Source organism: Danio rerio, chromosome 19 (assembly GCF_052040795.2).
Source record: "Danio rerio strain M-AB ecotype USA chromosome 19, GRCz13ab, whole genome shotgun sequence".
NCBI classification, from domain to species: Eukaryota; Metazoa; Chordata; class Actinopteri; order Cypriniformes; family Danionidae; genus Danio; species Danio rerio.
In genome coordinates, this window is record NC_141039.2 from 30,838,259 (window position 1) to 30,860,724 (window position 22,466).

The window sequence follows — 22,466 nt, forward strand, 5'->3', positions numbered from 1 at the left end:
TCATGATTTTCTTAAGATTGTTTATGGTTGGTGGCAGGGCTTTACATTAACACCCGCCAACCCGCCAAATGCGGGTGGATATCGGAGGTGGGTTAGACAGTTACTGTGGTGGGTTAGACAGCCACTCCCACAAGCCACTATGGCCGAAACCTCACTTTTAAATTACCAGTGCTGGCTCGTCATCACTAGATTAGACTGTCTGTTAGTTTATGACCGTTTGTCTATATGTGTACAAATGTGATCTTAGAATCGAGAAGCAGCACGTCTGACAAAAACAGCTTTCCGCGCGAACAAAAAAAAGCAAGTGAACAACGAATGAGAGGATCAGGCGCACTGTGATCAAGCTTTCCTCGCTCACTGACGAGCTTTAGTGTCACACGTGCACAGATGATTTGATGCGCGCAAGTGTTTAAAAACTCCTGTGCCGTTTCCTCACTCGAAGCAACCGTGCCTGGAATTGAAACTAGTGTGATGCTCGTGCATCCACAGTTCTTCAAGGTCTTGAGATTCTTTGTAAGCAGCAGCAGCAGTTGTTGTAGTTTTTGCTTTACCCGTTGTTTGAACAGATTATTAATTGGACTAACATTAACCATGTGCATGGCATCATCCTTTCATTATCGCGCACAGAATGTTTTTACCCACTTTCTTTAGCTTGCTGTTAGTTTTGTTAATATAGTTTAATAATCACCCTTTACAATAATATTGCTTTAATATGTTGTTGTAGGCATAGTTGACCGGTGATCTGAGGTCTGGAGCCAGAACAAACCACTGTGCATAGTTCTAGATGCATGAGAATATGTATATTTTTAAATGTCAGCTGTTTTGTTGAATAAAAAGTGTATGTATACAGCAGTATTTTGCTTGTTTTGACAATTTTTTTAAAATTTGAGGCAAGGAAATAATTAGTTTGGTGTGGCCAGAGAAAAAAAGGTAAATCCTTATTGTGTTGAGCCCTGAAAAGTCCTGTAAAGGAAAACTAATTTGCAATCCGACACTTTTTTATGAAAGCATAACCTATTTGCTCATGCTCATTGAGTAAGCTCATAAACAAAAAACAGTTAAATGAACGAGGAGGCAAGTGGAAAAAACACAAAATCTAAATGAAGTAATTTTAGCATGCCACAACCCATGCCAAAGTCAAGTTTTTGCAAATAAAATATATTTTCCCAACAACAAAATTGTAGCTAGTGAAAAAAGGCGAGTGGCTAGTAATGGTGGAAAACTACTAGCCACAGCGGCTGGTGATCAAAAAAAGTTAAGGTCAAGCCCTGGTTGGTGTTTTTTTCTCATATGAAAAATGTATTTAGACCTATTTTGTTATCATTGTGTGTGTGTGTGTGTAAACAGGACACCATCCAACAACCCCCTGCACCAGTACCCTCTCCCCTGAATTTTTTATTTTTTTTTTCTGCTCATAATGTACATACTGCTCTTCTGGTTTTGAAGTATTTGTAAAACGGTTTGGATAAAGGCACCTGCTGAACAAATAATTATATTGAAATGTAACCAAATGGAAGATAAATAGAGGGGAGAGTTAACTGCTACTCACAGTGACCACTAGGTGCAGAGTTGTGTGCAAACCAGCAAAATGACTTGGCAGCATTGTGCCGAGATAATTTGGACATCAAGCTGAAAGCATAGTTAAGCAACAAGGTCAGCATGACAGGTTACGCTGCCTCACAAGTGTGGGAAAAGCATGGCACTCGGCCGTCGGCCTTGATTACTCACTACTTCAGAGGGAGCCAGGTCCAGTTTCTCCACAAGCCTGGTTAAAGAGAGGCCGGAGTCATCGGTCTGTCACTGCCGGTTTCCAGTCACGCAGACAGGCAAACAATGAGGAGGAAGTCATGAAATCAACCACAGGCTCTGGCTTCTGTTGTGTCTGGGAAAAGACCTCAGCTCCCACACAAGAACCTGTGGAGTGGACAAAAGAGAGAAGGTCAAAGATCATTCCGGAAACAACAAGATTCTGGCCTGCAAACTCTGTCTAACTGTTATTTTAGGACATCAGGGCCACATTCCTTTCGAGCTCTTGGCTTTTAAACACTAAGACAATCGATCAGAAGGGAAGATGGAGAGAAAGATCTGTGTTTTTTGAACAGGCTAAAGGTTTTGCTAAATGTTTATGTTCATAAAGATGATATGATACCATGTTAGGTGAATGAAAACTCTTACAAAAAATAGGTGCACTTCAAATGTGTAAATTACATTTAAAAAGATGATGTGAAACTGCAAGCATAATTACATTAAAAGAATGGAAACTAGAGCTGTGCAATATGACAAAAATCTCTTATCATGATAACAAATAAAGGACAACTTTTATTATTATTATTTAAAGTGTTCAATCGGTAGCATGGTGGCTCAGAGGTTGGGACTGTCACCAATCCCGGCTGGGTCATTTGGCATTTCTGTGTGGAGTTTGCATGTTCTCCCCGTGTTCGTGTGGGTTTCCTCCGGGTGCTGCAGTTTCCCTCACAGTCCAAAGACATGCAGTACAGGTGATATGGATAAATTAAATTGTCCGTAGTGTATCAGTGTGTGTGTGAATGAGAGTTTCCCTGAACTGAGTTGCGGCTGGAAGGGCATCTGCTGTGTAAAACATATGCCAGAATAGTTGGTGGTTCATTCCACGGTGACAACCCCTGATAAATAAGGAACTAAGACAGTAGGAAATTGATTGAATGAATAAAAGTATATAATAAATCAATGTACTCATTCATATGTAATGATATTTCTCACTTTATTAAGAACTTCAGGGCAAATGTTAGATTAATAATGTAAATATGAATATAAATAAAATAAAAAGCACTTTTCAAAAAGTAATGACACAGACAGGTCCAACATAAAAATGAGAAATGTAAACTTTGTACTTTTAAGATTTCAACTAGATCACAATGTTGTTATCCGTTTTTCTCCCTGGATCCCCTGTAACAACAGGTAATATTGCATTCAAATAAATTATGACGTACACAATGCATTTGTGTCACCACAAAATAAACAACAGACCATAATATGAAACAGTGTATATATATATATATATATATATATATATATATATATATATATATATATATATATATATAGATGATAGATAGATAGATAGATAGATAGATAGATAGATAGATAGATAGATAGATAGATAGATAGATAGATAGATAGATAGATAGATAGACACACACACACACACACAGTTGAAATCAGAATTATTAAACCCTAATATATTTATTTTTTTTATTTTTTGAATATTTAAATGATGTTTAACAGAGCAAGGAAAATTTTACAGGTTGTCTGATAATATTTTTTCTTCTGAAGAAAGGCTTATTTCTTTTATTTCGGCAAGAATAAAAGCAGTTTGTAACTAACAACCATTTTGGGGTCAAAATTATTAGCCACTTTAAGCTATGCAAGGTTCAAGCCCCGGCTGGGTCATTTGTCATTTCTGTGTGGAGTTTGCATGTTCATCTAATCTAAAGGCCACGCAACGTTTGTAAGTTAGTTGGTGAGTTGCTGACTTTCCATTGACCCAGTACACTCTGTGGTTTTACATGCCCTACGATGTTATGACTGAGTTGCTGATGTTCCCAATTGCTACCACCTTGTTATAATACCACTAACAGTGGCCATGAAATATTAACTGACATGGAATATTTAGTAGTGAGGAAATTTCACAAATGGACTCATTGCACAGGTGGCAACCTATCACAGCACCACGCTTGATTTCATTGAGCTCCTGAGAGCAAGCCATTCTTCTTTGTAGAAGCAGTCTGCATGACTAGCTGCTGGATTTTATACACCTGTGGCCATTGAAGGGATTGGAACACCAAAATTCAATGAAAACCTTTGGCAATAAAGTCTATTATGACTCTAGAATCATTTATTATACATGAAAGCTTGAAGGCTGAATGGCTGGAAGGACTGATTGATTTACATTTGCTCATTTATCCGATGTTTTTTATTCAAAGCAAATTACAAATGAGGATATAAAAGTAACTTAAGATCACAAGAGAGCAGTGATAAAGACTTGGCATAAGCTTGGGATAAAGTTAGAAGTTAGTTCAGCATTATTATTAATACTAATGTTGTTCTGTATTTGCATTTGAGTGTTTGTAGGAAAGTGTCTGATGCATATAGAGAGAAGAGGAAAGAGTGTGTTACCTACAGGTGGTTTCTCAAGCCCACTCACCAGTGTAAAGCACACTCAGGATTGCAAAACGGTACCCCATGAACATGAGTGTACATAAGTACTGTAAGTAAATCTGATGCATATGGAGGAAAAATAGTGTGTCTACTCTAGGTGATTTGTCAAGCCCACTCATCTCAGAACATTTTAGAAGGAATTTACAAACGTTATATTTAAAGGGCACCTATGATGAAAATCAACTTTGTAAGCTGTTTGGACAGAACTGTCAGTATGAACAGTTGAAATCAAAATTATTAAACCGCCTTTGATTTTTTTTCTTTTTTAAATATTTCCCAAATGATGTTTAACAGAGCAAGGACATTTTCACAGTATTTCTGATAATATTTTTTTGATAATCTTCTAGAGAAAGTCTTGTTTTATTTTAGCTGGAATAAATGCAGTTTTAATTTTTTTTTTTTTTAAGGTCAAAACTATTAGCCCTTTAAAGCGATGTTTTTTTTTGATAGTCTACAACAGTGGTTCTCAAACTGTGGTACGCGTACCACTAGTGGTACGCGGGCTTCCTCCTAGTGGTACGCGGAGGAATCGCTGAATAATGAAAGAAATATTAACACTTTAAATCCTTTTATGTGTAATATAACATCGATGTGATCAGCATTGGCTTTTTTGTGAAGCGTACGACCACAACGCTGTGCTTAGAGTGTTTATTTTAGTGCATTGTGTCATAAGCTGCTGAAAATCAGTTTCCGAAGTTTAAGAATTGATTCTGGAGCGTGATTTGACTGACATGAAAAGTAGCCAATCACAGTCGACCTTGTCTAGTTGCGTGAAATGTAAGGGCGGGACAAAGGCTTTCTGTGTTGCAGAGACAGAAAAAACAACTTAAAAACAAATGTTTTGTTGGAATAATGCTTCTTGGATGTTTTCACTATAGAGACGTCTAGCTGAGTAATTAAACCGCGGACATATTTCCTGCCTTTTTGATGATCTACAAACACGTTTCGCTCTCCGACAGCCAGTCGACTCGCCTCTGACCTGTCACTCCTCTATACAGTCTTAATGGCGGCGCGGGAATGAAGGTATTGCGCAATAACTCATTTCTGCAAATGTGGCGAGTGCTCTATTTTAACACGAGAGCGCATTCATGTACGCAAATCGCTAAAACAGATATGCGAGCTCTTAAATATGCTTTTTTCAAATGAACTGCAAGTGCTCTCATGATCGCGTGTGTGCTCAGATAGAATACAATCGCGATCTTTCCACTATTAAAGTAGACATTATTTATCTTTGCTCCTTGACTATTTAGTCAAAAGTATTCAAAGTTATCAAGTATTTAAAAATAGATTGATGCATGATCGATGACAATGCTAATGGTCTTCTTATTTGGCTGTGTTGTCAAGTGAAACTTACTTTTAGCAAAGGTGGAACTTTTTTATTTCTTTACGACAAAAGAATTATGCTGGAAATGTTTCTGGATGAGGTATTTGTGTGATTTACACATTTAGCTGTATTCTGATCTGTCTTAAAGCATTACAGGTCAAAGCAATCCATTGTTACTTATTGTTTATTTATCAACATTTACAATAAGGCTCTTAAAGCACTGCTTTGATAAGTGTAGTGTTGTCATATTTCAAATACCTCAAGTAAAATAAAGTCATTTGTTTTATTTTTTACTGACAGTGTACTTGTATTTTTTAAGTTTCTATTTTAGATTAAGATCAAGTGTAAAATAAAATCTACATGTGATGGACAGCTATTTAAGAAACAAATTTGCCATATTGTAAAGAAACATAGTGTAAAATATGTAAATAAAAGGATAAATAAAAATATTTTACCATATACTTTAATTTAACCTTTCAAAGCTTAAAAATATCTTTTTTTAAAAATGGGCAAAAAGTGTCTCTATGGCCTTAAAGATTATTTGGTAGTTTTACCAGTGCTATTGAAAAAGATTAGTTGTCATGAAAGAAAAAAATCGGCCATACTTGCTTTTGTAGTGCAAATTCCTATACATGTAGCTTTGGGATTTAAGCAATCAAACCATTAAATCAGGTTTACACTTAAAAAAAGTGATTTCATAATGAAAATCTGATTTTTTTTTTCAAAAGTAACCAACTAGTACTTTTTAAAAGAGTACTTTGTACTTTTACCTAATATTAGCATTATTTACTAAAAATTTTGTTATTTTAGCAGTGTAATAGTATTTTTACTTGAGTACAAAAAAGATTTCACAAGCATTTAGTGCAGGTTTATTATATTATTAATATATGATTAATAAATATTATTATTAATGGTTTTTATTTGTATCTATTCCTATGCAATGTTTTATGGGTTGCTGAGAATACATTTCAGGTCTTCAATACATAGCATGTCAGTCTTGAAAAAAAAAATAGGTGCTGGAATTGATTTTCATTAGGCTGTGCCTGTATGAACCCTGTCATATGTACATTTAACATTTATTTCAAGATTTGTCTGAAAGTGTAGAAATATGACATATAGCCTATATTTATAAGGTCCAAGCAGCATTTCCAGCTTTTGATGAATAGGCTACTATGAATACTTGAGATTTAAGTACAGCAGTTTTCTTTTTACTTTTTAAGAACAGCGCCATTTTTTAACAAACTTTTAAAAATACGTTTTAACTAAAACTGCAAGCACAGTTAATGTTCAGACTATTTAAAATGTTTAAAGTGACTGACATTAATACATATTCTTAATAATAGGAAGTAATCTGCATAGTTTTTAAACTATGCACACCTGTAGCTGCTTAACTAGGCCTATGATGCTATTTTTTAATACTGGTTAAAAAATAGCGTCGTAAGGTGGTACTTGGAGAGACGATTTTTTTCTAAGGTGGTACTTGGTGAAAAAAGTTTGAGAACCACTGGTCTACAAAACAAACCATCATTATACAATAACTTGCCTAATTAACCTATATAATCTAGTTAAACCTTTAAATGTCACTTTAAACTGTATAAGTGTCTTGAAAAATATCTAGTAAAATATTATTTACTGTCATCATGGCAAAGATAAAAGAAGTCAGTTATTAGAGATGAGTTATTAAAACTATTATGTTTAGAAATGTGTTGAAAAAAATCTTCTCTCCGTTACACAGAAATTGGGGGAAAAAAAAGGGCTAATAATAATTCAGACTTCAACTGTATACTGTGTCCGCTGTTATATTAGAGTGATATAAAGCCAACAAGCCCCCATTTTTTTTTATTTCCTGACGTTAAAATAGGACAAAAATCCCTGTGATTTTGAGGCCCACGGCAATGTGACATGAGAGTGTGTTTTTCCCACCCACTGAATTGATAAGTGCCACGTTTCATGTTCATGCTATAATAATATGTATACATATTTCCACAGAACATTTTTTTGCAAATAAACTGGGATTAAAAAATCTGTTCCAAATCTTTGTGATTTTTATAATTTTACAATGATTTTAAAACTGAGCATGTTTGTAATAAAGACAAAATAAGTAAAATCAAAATAAAAACAAAGTAAAATTGCCATGTAAAGCCGTGGTCGCACTGCACTTTTCTCCCTATAGACTTCCATTCATACGCACACAAATGCATCAGACTGGAAACACAAGGTCGTGCAGCAAGTTTCGCAGTTCGCTGCATTGAAAAGTTCAAGCTTGGTGAACTCTGACCTGCGAAATCACATCCCATGATTGCGTGAGACCAATCGAGGAACAAAACATGACCTCTCTGGAGAGAAATTTAAAATATGGAGCAATCGTTCACTTTTTTAATGTCTATTCATCTTGTTTAATCCCACCGCTTTTCGCAGCGCCGTACTACAGAATTTCGCACACACAAACTCTAGTGTGACTGTGGCATAATTCTCAACCGCTATTATCACCACAGGTGCATGATGTCAGTAAACGCTAATGTGTGTACTGTGTGTGTGTGTGTGTGTGTGTGTGTGTGTGTGTGTGTGTGTGTGTGTGTGTGTGTGTGTGTGTGTGTGTACAAAAAGCATTTGTGTAAGACTCATTTCAGAAAGGCTTGAATAAACTCAAATAAATAAACTTACTTGGTATTTTTGACTAATGAGCTGTATTTCAGCTTCATCTGTGTCTGTCTCTGTCACTGTGCTGTTTATCTGACGTCATGCATGATGAGAAGCAGACACACATGTAGGAACGGTGGGTGGGGAAAAGCAGCTCATTTGCATTTAAAACCGCAGCTACAATGTATTCAGACACCAAAATGGGCAGATTCTGGAGGCTGTAATATATTATTTGATGGGTATTTTAAGTTGAAACTTTACAGACACATTCTGGAGACACCAAAGGCCTATCTTACATCTTGTAAAAGCAGAACAAAATGTGTGCTTTATTGCATAAAATTGACAGGACAAAGATTAGAAATAACATGAGGGTGCTAATTAAAAGCAAAAAGTAAAGTATTTGGTGCACTATATCCCTTTAAGCCAATATTTTTTTCAGGAAAACATCCATGATTTATGTCGCACCACATAGTTTTCACCCTTGCCTTGCATTATAAAAAGGTCAATTATCTCATACTTCAAGTGAAAGTTCAGATTAGAGTTACTATAACTAGACATTTGGGAAGTCCCGGGTTAAAAAGCTATGTCAATGAGTGTACAATTGTGTGACAAGTGTTTGTGTGCTAAAACAGGTGAGAGGTTGTATAAATAGGCCTATTTAAGTCAGCCCCATATGAAATTGCTCCATGCCCTTTAAAAAAACTAAATAAGATCTACAAAAAAAAAAGGTAAGTTTATGACATTCCAATGCCATTTTGATGTGGGCAAGATCTACAGGATTCAAACAGCATTAGCATACTTTACATTTCAATGCCCAAACTGCTGTGCACAGCAACCCACACACACACAGAGACACACACACAGGTCCTTCTTTCAGGCCTGTGGGTTGAGGAATGTGAGTGTGTCCAGGTGCAGACGGAAAAGATTTGGGACTTTCCCCCTCAGCCCTTCTGATCCCTGCAGCAGAGCTCATGACTCAACACGGTCACACACATCAGGGGAGAGAGAGAGAGAGAGAGAGAGAGAGAGAGAGAGAGAGAGAGAGAGAGAGAGGCCTAATGCCTACAGAACATTTTCCCACCTCTTCCCTATCAGCACTGGCTAAGTTTACCCACAAGTCACTGACAAGTGCTCTCTGAGGGCTCAATGGCAGGAAAGGAAGTGTGAAAAGGGCTCTCTTGTAGGTATTTATTAATACACTCCACATTTATACTTATCAAAATATATATTTAGAGCATAATATATAGCTATGAATGGCATACTTTGATTATTCAAATAGAGCTACATGCCATAGCAGAGGATTCTAACAACAAATTGATACACATATGTTTGGCTTGGTTAACAGTATAAATTATACTATGGCAACAATGTATTTAAAAACATATACATTTATATATAATTCAATAATGCTCTCATATGTAGCACAAACCCAGCCAACACTATCTTTTTTTTTTTTTAAATGGGATCAATCAATCAATCAATCAATCAATCAATTTAGTAAATAAGGAAATAAGTAATTGATTAGAAAATAAATGTGTTAAAACGCTGTGACTAAACATAACAACTAAACATAACATGCTAATTGACTTGAAATTGTTTAATGTAAAACCTTTAAAAAAATACTAAAAGGGCACCTATTTTACCCCTTTTCAAAATTTAAGATAAGTCTTTTGTGTCTCCAGATTGTATCTTTAAATTTTCAGCTCAAAACACCCATCAGACTATTTATTATACCTTTTAGAATATCAGAATTTTTCCACTTTGAACACAATGTAGTTGTTTTTGTTGCCTGTGCCTTCATTGCTAGTTCTCCCTGCCTACCGTTCCCATGTGTCTGTCAGTGTGCCTCAAGCTCCGCCTCAGCTGTGTCAGATAAACAGCATAGTGACAGAAAAAAAGGAAGCAGATCTTACATAGCACTTGTGAGAAATACTACAGTAAGAACATTGCCAATTATTATTTATTGTATTTGTTATTGAGTTGTTGTTGTTCAAGCCTTTCTGCAATGAGTCACATACAATGTTGTTACAAAGTTCACACAAGCACAAACACACACAGCGCTTACGTTTAACTTTATATATATATATATACATATATATATATATATATATATATATATATATATATATATATATATATATATATATACATATATTATTATTATTATTATAAGTCCCAAACCACCTCAAACCTGTTTGTTTGTTTAAAGGTTTCGTCCACTATGATATCATATTTTAAACTTTAGTTGACGCGTAATGTTGCTGTGTAAACATAAACAACATCTCTTAATGCAGTACGCTCAAAGTTCAATACCAAGGGAGATATTATCTTTTACAGAGTTAGCTTATCAAAGCCTGCAGCAAAAGTTTGGGGACTGCAAAAAAATACATTCGGGCAAGTGAATTAGTGAATTCACAAATGCTTCAGGTTATGCACTACATCACGAGCATACACCCTTCACAACAAAGGGGTGTGGCCAGAGGCGCTGAAATCCTGCAATGCAGCAGAGAAAGCTAAAATACTGTTGAAACACTGCTATTTCCACAGAACGTCTGTTTCTGTATTTGGGCTTCCAGATGACATGACACAAAGAGAGAACTGCTTACAGTTTCATTTGAATTATGTTGCAGAGAATTATAAACAAAATATATAGCTAGCATTTGAAAAAGGACAGCTTTCAGAATCTCTCCCAGCTCAGTGCTGTATTTAGCTAAAAACTCCTGAAAGAAGGAGCACCTCCAACCATGATAGAAGAAGCTCTAGATTGTCGACAACAACATGTAAGCATTTATATTGGTTAAATTGATCTATTACATGCATAGTTTCTAGCGTTAACGGTATGCGGTAGCATTGACAGTTTTTACACAGTGCAAAAGCGTGTGCTTGCATGGGCATGACGCTTTTCCAATCACAGCACATTATGATAGCTGACCAATCAGAGCCTCTTGTGGGTGGGCTATCAGAGGAACTAGGAAATATGACAGTTGCTTTCATGTTAGCTGAGTAGCTGTATATAATCAAACGGAAGACATATGAAAAAATAACATGATTGTTTACAAATGAAGCATGAGCACACATTGCCTTGCACCCCATAAACACAACCAAGCCTTAAAAGTACACTCTGGACCAGGATTTTTATTTAAAATTTGGCACTTCCATCACTCATTTCTCAATACTTCAAAATATGCATCATCATAGCGTGATGGAAAGCCAGCTAGTATTTCATGTCACAACTTAACAAGCAGATTGTGTACACTAAACTCAGAATAAAAATGTATGTTTGTTTTACAGAAATGTCAAGTAAAAACCACTGTGACCAGCTTGACCACCTTAAGATGTCATGACCTTGATTTTCCAACAGGGCAGTCCAAGTAAAAGAGCAGCAGAGACTGGTGGTATCTGCAGTGCACATATGCTGAGGTTGATCACACTATGGCAGTTCTCAGAGTTCACAGCTGTGCTGCCCGCCAGAGCTGGGCCAACCTGGCAGTGGTCAACAGCTGAAGCAGAGGAGGGCACTAAAGCAGCTTTGTGACGGCCCACGTTCCCTTCATACAAGCCTGATGATGCATTCCCAGCCCTTAACAGAAAAGCGGCCCTTTACAATAACTGACACTGAATTCTCAGCACTCAGCACTGAGGTTCCTCTTCATAGATCATACCGCCACACAGTCAGAGGTGGCACATTCTCTAAGTTCCTTCACGCTGCCTGTGAGCACATGAAGAGGCCACTTGACCTTACAATCAAGCTAATTAATTAAGCAAGGATCTGGCAAAAGTGCAAGGCTAAATCTGATTTGGTTTTCAAACTGCAAATGCTAAGAGACAATTTAGGTAGGAATTTGCATATGGTACCAAGCTTTTTATGTATTTATTTATTTTAATAAAAAGTATTGTCTGCGCTATGTGTGCCAACAATATTTTTTTCTAATGTACTTTCCATCTAAACAATGTGTCCATCACTGGTGACTGTGTACAACTGCTGTATCCATTGCTTTAGGTTGCCGTAATCCTGTAAGCAGCTGCAAAGAGCTAAAAAAGCCACATGATTTGAAGCTATTGCCAGCTGCTTGCCATCTCAGAGTTAAACACACATCAAAAGTTCCTCATTTAACACTGTGGAGGAGGGAGAAGGGAAGATAGAGATGGTGGGAGAAAGAAAAAGAAACAGCAGAGGGAAGAAAATTTGGATAATAAACGAAAGCATGTGTTGGAGAGAGTGTGGGGACAGTCGAAGGCCTGCTTAACACCACACGCACAAGCAGTAAGTGAAGCAGCAGCGTGACTGCAGTTGTGCATTTACACTAACCACGTTTCAGCTTAGCTTTTGGTTTGGGAACAAAACAGTCACTGTATTTTTTTTTTTCCACTGAACCTCCATCATGTTCCTTCTCTTTAAGAAATTGAACATATGGAATTCGAGAGAGATTCTACAGCATATTCGACCAATTCAAAACTATTTTCTAAATGTTAATTAATAATTTAATCTCAGAAAGCAGTTATGCATTTGTACATTACATTTCTGCATTTGTAAATATAGTGGAAGTCAGATGAAGTACCTGAGGTGGTTTAATGAGTTTTACTTAATAAGCTTTATATTAGGTTACACTTGCCATCCACATTACTCTGAGATCTTTGACCTATGAAAATGGAGCATTTTAAAAAACACTACCCGATGTTCCCCTCTCAATGAATTGCAACCTTATAGTGGTAGAGGGGTTTGAGTGCCTGAGTGATGCAGGAAGCTGATTGCCCCTGGTAGGGTTTTCTAAGGCAAAAAGCTCCTAGGTGACAGGTCAGACTAAATGCGGTTCAAAAGCAGTTGCACAGCTGGAACCCCTCCCTAGAGCCAAACCTGGGATTGGGGCACATAATAGAGCACCTGGTTTAATTGATCCTGGCCAGGTTCAACCCAAACAAGCAACGTGAGACCTGCAGGAGGAGCCAAAAGGGGCTTTGTGCATTGTGTAATGGGCAGTGGTCAAAGTTCAGAACCACGATGACCTAATTGTTGGACAAAGAAACTGGCACTTTGGAGGTCCATGATCAACTTTATGGTTGTTTCATTTGCTTTCCAACTGCATGTCTTGCTCACTCATGTAAAAAAGGGGAAAAAGCTTTCAACTAGTCACCACCTGCTGGTGAGCTGAATTTGCTGACAGAGGAAGAGGCCTGACCGGCCCAAATGTATTGTGAGGGTCCTCTGGGAACATCTAGATGAACCACATGTCAGAGGGGTTTTCAACTCTCACCTCCAGATTAACTTTGACTAGATCTTGAGTGAGGATGGAGACATTAAGATAGAGTTGTCCATGTTCTCCGATTGCTTTGTTGATGCGGTTGTAAGGAGCTATGGATGCAAGGCATGTAGTATCTGTCGTAATGGCAATCCACAAACAGTGGTGGACACTGAAAGGGATGCAGTCAAACTGAAGGAAGAGTCCTACTAGGCTTGGTTGGCTTGTGGGACTCCCAAAACAACTGATGGGTACCAACAGGCTAAGCGTGGTGCAGCCCAGGCAGTTGCCATAAAAACTCAGCCCTATGAAAAATTTAGGGAGACCATAAAGAAAGATTACCAGTTGACATCAAAGATATTCTGACAAACCCTCCAGCATCTCAAGAGTGGGAAGCAGTTCTACACCAACACTGTTTACAGGGAAAGTGTGGAGCTGTTGACTTTGACTGGGGATGTTGAGGGATAGTGGACTCATGACAGATACTGACTCGCCTTCCATTGAGGAAGCAGAGACCGGGGATGCAGAGGTTGACTCACCCATAACCTAAGCTGAAGTCACTGATGTGGTTTGCAAACTCCACAGTGGCAAAGCAGTAGAGGTGGATGAGATCCATTCCGTGTACCACAGATCTTTGGATGTTGTGGGGCTGTCTTGACTGACAGGCCTCTACAACATTGGCTGAGTTCAGTTAAAGTGCCTCTGAACTGGGCAGCTGGGGGGTTCCTATTTTCAAGAAGGGGGACCGGCGCATGTGCTCCAACTATAGGGGATCACTCTCCTAAGCCTCCTTGGAAAAGTCTATGCAAAGGTACTGGAGAGGACAACCTGATGGTTGAACCTCAGATACAGGAGAAACAATGCAGATTTAAATTAACCCGTGGAACACTGGATTAGTTTTACACCATCATTAGGGTGTTCAAGGCTTCATAAGAGTATACCCAACCAGTCCATATGTGTTTTGTGAACTTGGGAGAAGGCATTGGACTGTGTCTGTGTGGTGTTCTGTTAAGGACTGCCCGGTCTCTGTATGACTGGAGCAGGAGTTTGGTTCGCATTGCCGGCAATAAGTCAGATTTGCTTCCGGTGCATTTGATTGCAGTTGGATTGTGACAGGGCTATACTTTGTCACTGGTACTGTTCATTATGTTTATGGACAGAATTTCTAGACAGAGCCTAGGGGGAGAGGGGGTCTGGTTCGGGGAACAGGATTTAATATTTGCTATTTGCAGATGATGTTGTCCTGTTGGTCTTATCATACATGGACATTCAGCAAGCACTGGGAGAGTTTGCTGCCATATGTAATGTAGCAGGGATGGGAATCAGCACCTCCAATTGGAGGCCATAGTGCTTATCCAAAAAAGGTTTGCCAACTCCAGGTTGGAAGAAAGTCATTGTCACAGGTGGAGGAGTCTAAGTATCCTGGGGTTTTGTTCACGAGTGAGGAAAGGATGGAACATGATATCTTGTTGTGCTGGAAAAACACATCAAATGTCTCAATTGAAAATATATGTAAAAGATAAATACATTTTTTTTTAAGTAAATGAGTTCAAATGATAAAATCTCCACTACATTTTGTTGCTCAGTAACAAAGCTGCTGCTTTTTTAAATGAACAAAACTGATTTCTGTGTGAGTATATTAATCAGTAAAACTGTAATCAGGAGTCAATTACTGCTTGAACTTGATTTGATTGTCATGAATCTTACACAAAGCAGACCAATTTTAGACTCACTTTCAGTTAAATGTTCACATCTGCGGTTGCGTCATAATGCACAAAGCATATTTCCGACTCAAGCATATGAGGGAGACAGGAAGTTTGAGGGCATTTTAGGTCCTGAGAGTCTTTTTATTAAAAGCCACTGCATTACATAAAGTCAGCACTCGGATCAGAAAATCAGGTGATAGAGGAAAAACACATAGACCTCAGAGAAGAGTACGTGCACTGAGAGAGAAAATAGGCACAGAACGCTTAGTCACGGCTTTGAGCGAGGCCGCCACACAGGGTGAAATAGATTTGGTTGTAGTTCCTGGCACAATGAGGTCTTTCACATGTTGCCCTGAGGGTGGTCCACTTTGGCCGATCCTATCAAGCAGCCCTCCACTGTGAGATCTACAATCTACCAAACACACAGCGCTCACACAGGTGCGTCAAGCCACACAGGTGCTGGTGGTTGGAGAATAGAGAGGGTCATGGGAAAGGATGGAAAATGGGTATCTAAAGAGACACGTATACAGTGGAAAGCTAGCATGCAAGCACAGAACAAAGTAGACTGTACCAGTCTTTGTAAATCTATCCAATTCTGATATCTAGGGCTCTGCGGGGAAGGCAATGACTTCACATTTATGTAAAGGTCAGATCTATATGTGTGAATTAGTCATGTGTATATGCGCGTGCACACACACACACTTTTTCAAAAAGAGGAATTGGGATTTTTCTGTGCAAACAACTAAATGCAGGTACTTGAAAAAAAAAACAGTAATTTTATCTTTGCATATTTTTTTATACAAGGAAATGATAGTACATATCCATTGTTTTTAAACCAGAGATTTTTATATTGAGGTGTTGCAAAGGCATCAACCGAATTATAGGGGAGTATGAGGGAAAGATAAAATATCATTTACACATACATAATATATAAAAAGAGTGGGCCATTTATATGGATACACCTTAATAAAATAGGAATGGTTGGTGATATTAAAGTCCTGTTTGTGGCATATTAGCATATGTGAGGGGGCAAAGTTTTCAAGATGGGTGGTGACCATGGTGGCCATTTTGAAGTCGGCCATCTTGGATCCAACTTTTGTTTTTTCAATAGGAAGAGGGTCATTTGACAAATATTGGCAATTTCACAAGAAAAACAATGGTGTGCTTGGTTTTAACGTAACTTTATTCTTTCATGAGTTATTTACAAGTTTCTGATCACTTATAAAATGTGTTCAATATGCTGCCCATTGTGTTGGATTGTCAATGCAACCCTCTTCTCCCATTGTTCACACACTGATAGAAACACCGCAGGAGAAATGCCAGCACAGGCATAATACTGCTAATATAATTTTTTTATGAAATTAAAGATTTTTTTTTATTTGGAAATTATATTACATAAAGCAAATCTAATAATATGTAGCTTAAAAAAGTAAATTAATTATTAATAATAATTTATGTAAACAGCGATTAGCATTAAAACGTCTATCCCTCACTTCCTTTCTCTTCTAAATTAATTTTTTCTACTAATCTAACAAAAAAAAACACACATAAAATGTGTGTGTGTGTTTGTGTGTGTGTATATATATATATATATATATATATATATATATATATATATATATATATATATACACACACACACACACAACAGTTCTTTCTGGATCTCAAATCTGATTGGCTGATAGCTGTGATATTATTAAGTAATATCAGCATCCCTACAGCATGTTTACCATTTGTGTATTACTTCGCCCACATACAGCCAGCAACAAGCAGACACTATGGATTGACAAATATTACTTCTCTTCGACAACAAAATATACTTTTGACGCTTTTTTAGTCGAGAATGTAGTTGTTTAGATTGCAACTATGCAGTTTATTTGCAAGAATAGTGCCTATTTTAAAATATTTACAATTTCGAAAAGACAGCTCGTCGGCGACAGTTGACGTTTTCTATCAACAAGATGGCGACAGAACCTCATAATAAGCCCTTACGCTTAGAAGACATAACAGTCTGATTTCTAACTATAGCAGATCAAATCAATATTGAACTGGTAAGCACACCTGCCAACACTTCCGTTTTTAATGGGAGTATCTCGTATTTCAGACCAGTCTCCCACAAACATCCCATTTTTATTTCTTTCTAATTAAACTCTCGAATTTCACCCACCCCTCTCTTTGGTACAGTCTGTAAACTAAACACCCCTGGGTTGCCAACTTTGGTACAGTACCCGATCGAAGCGGTCGCCCAAAACCCGCTGCATCAACCCCCCAACCCCTCCCCCCAATATATATACTGTATAAATGCAATATCACACTCATAGCAGTGCGATATGGCTGTATATTGTCACAGGTGGTACACTGAAGCACTTGGGCTGTGGCCTCGTGTCAACGCACACCTCCCACCAGTGCAGTTATACAGCCTTATCGCATTGTTACTCGAGTGATATTGCTCATTGAACTTGTTTGAAATTAAATGTATTATCTTCCTATTGCTAAAGATGCTAGGTCACCAAACTCTTATTTAAATGAATACAACTTTTTAATAAAACCGGTTTGTTTACATAAGCCAAAATATACTGGCTATATTCAGTCAAAAATTGATAAAAATATTAATTTTCAAAGGAATGTACTCGTTTATCCTGAGCTATTTCTTATGTGTAATAATCAAGCAGAAATACAGATCATGCAGTTTTTCCATTTATGAAATCCAGACAGCACAAATATTAAAAAAATGGTTCCCATATTTTGTACAGTTAGTTATTCTTGTAAGATATCCCAATCACAGCTTCTCTTAATATATTCTAAACTAAACATTTTAGCCCATTTGCGGAATTCGCCATTTCAGTTTCATTCTGCTTTAAAATAGATAAATTCTGCTCTATAAAATAAATTTTAAAAAGATAAAAACTAGATTATGTGATAAACCACACACTTACTTATTCCAATAATTGCTTTTGCATCTAAAAACACATTATCAGCATTCAGAGTAAATTTTCTCCAGACAATATTTTAATTAATTAATTTATTTTTTTACTGGCTTCAGTACATAAACAATATAGATGTCATATAATACTGCGTAAACATCATTTAAAAATCACTCTTAATATTTTCACATACTGTATAAATAGGCTATTATATATGAAAATATACAGCTGGAATTGAAGCCTTTGCAATAATATTATTATTTCTGGCTGACTTTGGTAACAAAAATCAAAAAAAAAAAAAAAAAAGTAGAAGAAGAAAGGAAAATAAAAGAAAAGTAAAACATCCTGTCACAATGTCGCAAACAGAAGTAAGCTTAGGCTCATTAAAAAATGACTTCATGGCATAAAAATGTCTAGTACATGATGCTATAAAGTTTATTTAAACACTAATAGAAATGTATTATGGCAATTCAGAAATCAAATGGTCAATGAGTGACATTAAATGATTCATCACATTTAAAAAAAATCCCTCTAGCATAACCTCTTATTAAAAAAAGAAAACATTTTAAATAAAAACAATCAACAAATAAAAATAAATAAATAAAGACACCAACATTTTAGCCAATCACACTGTCTATTTTTCTTCTCTCTGCTCCTCTACAAGCAAAGAAAGGATATATACACTTAAAGAGACATTTCTTGTGACATTATTTAGCTCTAAAATAAACCCTGGACCACCCCTTTAAAGGGGTGATCCGGTATGTAATTTTAAGGCTTGGTTGTGTTAATAAGATGCAAAACAATGTGTGCTCATTTTTCACTTAAAGAAAATCTTGGTATTTTTTCATAAATCTCACTTTGATATATACAGCTACTCAGCTAACATGAAAACGACTGGTATATTTCCCTAGTTCCTCTAAAAGGCCTGCCCTCAAGTGGCTCTGATTGGTCATGTGTCATAATGTGCTGTGATTCGCAGATCGACTCCACGTCACGCCCGTACAAGCACACACGTTTTGTGTAAACAGTCAATCTCATGCCCGCTCTCTAAAATAAAATCTGACTAGTGTCTGTAACGAGTGAAAATGGGGTATGGCTTCTTTAAGAGAGTTTGCCATTGTGTGTGTGTCTTATGTGTGTGCGTGTGTATGAACTATCTGTAGACGCGTATAACACAAGAAGCGCATGTGCATGGAGTGATGTTTTTTTTTTATTTTTCTCTGTTGCTCGGATTAAGTTATTTTCTGTAATTTACAGTGACACTGTTGACAGAAGAATAAAGCACAAGATGTGGGATGCGACCTGTGTGAGCCTTGATTATTTTTTCTGCTGCTACATAAGTTAGGCAAGCTCTCCTGTATTTTTTGTTTTAACTCAACGCGTTACACTACGTCTTTCACATATATCCGGAATATGCATGTGTAAGTAATATGAATCGTTCACATATCTTTTGCAGGTTCATTATCTAAGATGTAATATGCATGGAAAAGCAACCTGTGTTTTGTGAAATCATGCTTGCTATGTATTTTATAATTCTCTCTGGAACATAATTTCTATTGAACTGTAAGCACTTCTGTCTTTGTGTCGTGTCCTTTGGAAGCCCAAATACAGAAACAGAAGAAGCTCTGTGGAAATAGCAGGACAGTTTCATGAGAAATCGGGTCCCCCCTGACAATTGGGTCCGCCCAGGACAGCATCTTCTCCCTCTGCTGTAACATTTACAGCACCTCTGGCCACACCCCTTAGCTGCACAGTGTGTGTGCACGGTAAAATGTTTGTGATCTCACAAGGCCCGGAAGTATTTTTTGTAGTCCCCAAAATTCGTTCATTGTACGCTTTGCTAAGCTAACTCTGTAAAAACCAAAGTCTCCCTTTGCATTAAACTTTGAACATTTTCATTCCGAGATGCTGTTTATGTTCACACAGCTACATTACACATCAACTAAAGTTTAAAATATGATATCGTAGTGGACCACCCCTTTAAAGATTAGTTACTTCATTTTAAAAAAATGAGCGAACCCACTGCATTGAAGTCAATAAACTCATTGTAACATCAAACTGTTTAGTTTACTTATTTTTCATAATTATGCACATAGTTCATTTACTTAATAATTTTAAGGCAATGGATGGTATTTACTCATGTTTTAAGTAAACTCAATGAACCGCTTTAAAAAGCAACGGGTTGACTTTTTTTTTAAGCAAAGTCAAATAATCACTTTATAGGCTTGCTTTAGAAGTTCTGTAAAAGCATTGGCAGAGACATGTTTTTCAATGAGCCTTGGTTGCACTTTGCTTCCCAATAAATCCTCAACTTTCCAAGTAATCACAGCAATGCTTCAAACTAAGTTCAGATTTGCCAACACATATAAAAGTCATCCGAAAGCAACAGTTTCAATGTGAAACATTAACACATTTCTCATCGAATAGCGAATCATCCAATTTGTCCTTTTAACATTCATCTTATAGCCCAATATTGTAGATTAATTTCTCATTTAATCCATTCTATGTCCCTCAAAGAATTTTAGGAGAAACATCTGAGACAAGGTTAATGCATGACTGGGTAATCCATTAAGTCTCTTAATCTACGAAAGCACAACATCTGAGGAATATGAAATTTCTCCTGGGCTCGGTCGCTATACTATGTTTGTTGATGTCTCCTTTTTACAACCGAGCCATCTTATGAAACAAGACCTGTTTGAAAGGCTGAAATGAAGAAAGCCGAGAGCTTTCAAGTCACAGATTATTACACGACCTGTCACAGGAAAAGAACCAGATATAAACGTAAGCCTCGCTTAGCATCAAGCCCATAAGCGTGGGGCGGATGAAACCGGTAGCATGCTGAGAAAAACGCATGTGTTAAAGTGAGAGGAGGTGGGTGTGCTTCTTTCCTTGCATGTGTGAGGTGGGCAGAAGGTTGTGTATTTTTGTTTAAAGTCGGTGCCCAAGAAAAACATCAAGGCATCATTACTCGTGCGGACCCTTGCTGAATGAAAAAACCTTCCCACTCCAACACTGACGATTCCTTATGGATAACATACGTCTGTGGGGGGAAAAAAAGGGAGGTACAGAGTCCGACGTAATGAAAATAAAAGCTGCGTATCAATAATCGTGTTTGACAACGGCAACTGACTGGAACAGAAATATTTCAGAGAGGAACGCAACTGTGCGAGATGCAGCAGTTCACAGGGTGTGTTTGGTCAAAGGCGGCCACTGTTAACGCTGCCAAAAGTTGCATTCCACCTCCAGACTGGACGGCTTTAGGATCTGCACGCAGGCAGGAAGGGGGTACGGTGTTTTCATCATACTTCACTAACGGCCTGTGTTTTAATACTGCCAGAATTAATGAGGAACATGTCCACCTAGAGCATATATCACACAGCGAGTCCATATATCAAACCACAGGCTAGGAAAATAAATGCTGACTTACAGCAAACGGCTCTAATTCTTTCTACTTTCTCCCCAGACTGTTAATAATAAAAGATTTTAATTACCATCAATGGTGCTATTAATTCATTCATTGTACATAGGGTTTTTCAGAGTATTTAAATATTCTTCATATCAAGAAGAAAAACGATGGGTTTTAGTATCTTTTGTTGAAGGAACTAAAAATGGTTTTCCTCCTAGTGCATTGGGATAAATGAAATATTAATGGTCATGGTCAATAAATGCTTATTTTAAATGTTTTATTACATTAAACAGGCACAAAGTCAACACAGTCTCAAAAACTGACTTTTGTTACTTGTTCAAACTACTTCTTTAAAATGAATTATTTTAAATAATTGTTTTAGGGTGACAATTGCTTTATTTTCAATTTACATAGAATTGTAAAGACTATTAAAGTCTAAACACAAACACCACTCGTTTCCTCGTTTTAAACTAGACACACAGTGTCTAAAGTTTAAATTGTTGAGTGGACTAAATCAATAAAAAAACATCATCTATGAAAAAAACTTTCATTGAGGAAGCAGAGACAGGGGATGCAGGGGTGGACTCACCCATTACCCAAGCTGAGGTCACTGGGGTAGTTGCTAGCTCCGCAGTGGCAAAACAGCAGGGGTGGATGAAATTCACCCTGTGTATCTTAGGTCTCTGGATATTGTGGGGCTGTCTCAGCTGACATGTCTCTACAATATCGCATGTAGGTCGTGGACAGTACCTCTGAACTGGGCAACTAGGGTGGTGATTTTCATTTTTAAGCAGGGGTACCAGAGGGTGTGCTCTAACTATAAGGGGGATCACACTCCTCAGCCTCCCTGGGAAAGTCTATGCCATGGTACTGGAGAGGAGGATCTGGCCGATAGTTGAACCTAGGATTCAAGAGGAACAATGCGGTTTTCATCCAGGCCGTGGTATACTGGACCAGCTCTATGCCTTTACCAGAGTGCTTGAGGGTTCACGGAAGCATGCCCAACCAGTCCATATGTGTTTTGTGGACTTG

General features: G+C 37.4%; 1 long non-coding RNA gene across 2 annotated transcripts in view; it reads right to left on the reverse strand.

Moving 5' to 3' along the window:
• linc.sox4a (linc RNA sox4a) overlaps positions 1 to 22,466 on the reverse strand; it is a 102,422-nt gene that overhangs the window by 54,037 nt on the left and 25,919 nt on the right. Inside the window, exons 2-3 of one of the 2 annotated variants that reach the window (XR_015516933.1) lie at positions 1,729 to 1,914; positions 1,550 to 1,629 (exon numbers count right to left, since the gene is read on the reverse strand). This is a non-coding gene — a long non-coding RNA (linc RNA sox4a). The remainder of the gene's footprint in view (positions 1 to 1,549; positions 1,630 to 1,728; positions 1,915 to 22,466) is intronic. The other variant, XR_015516934.1, reaches the window with a different exon arrangement.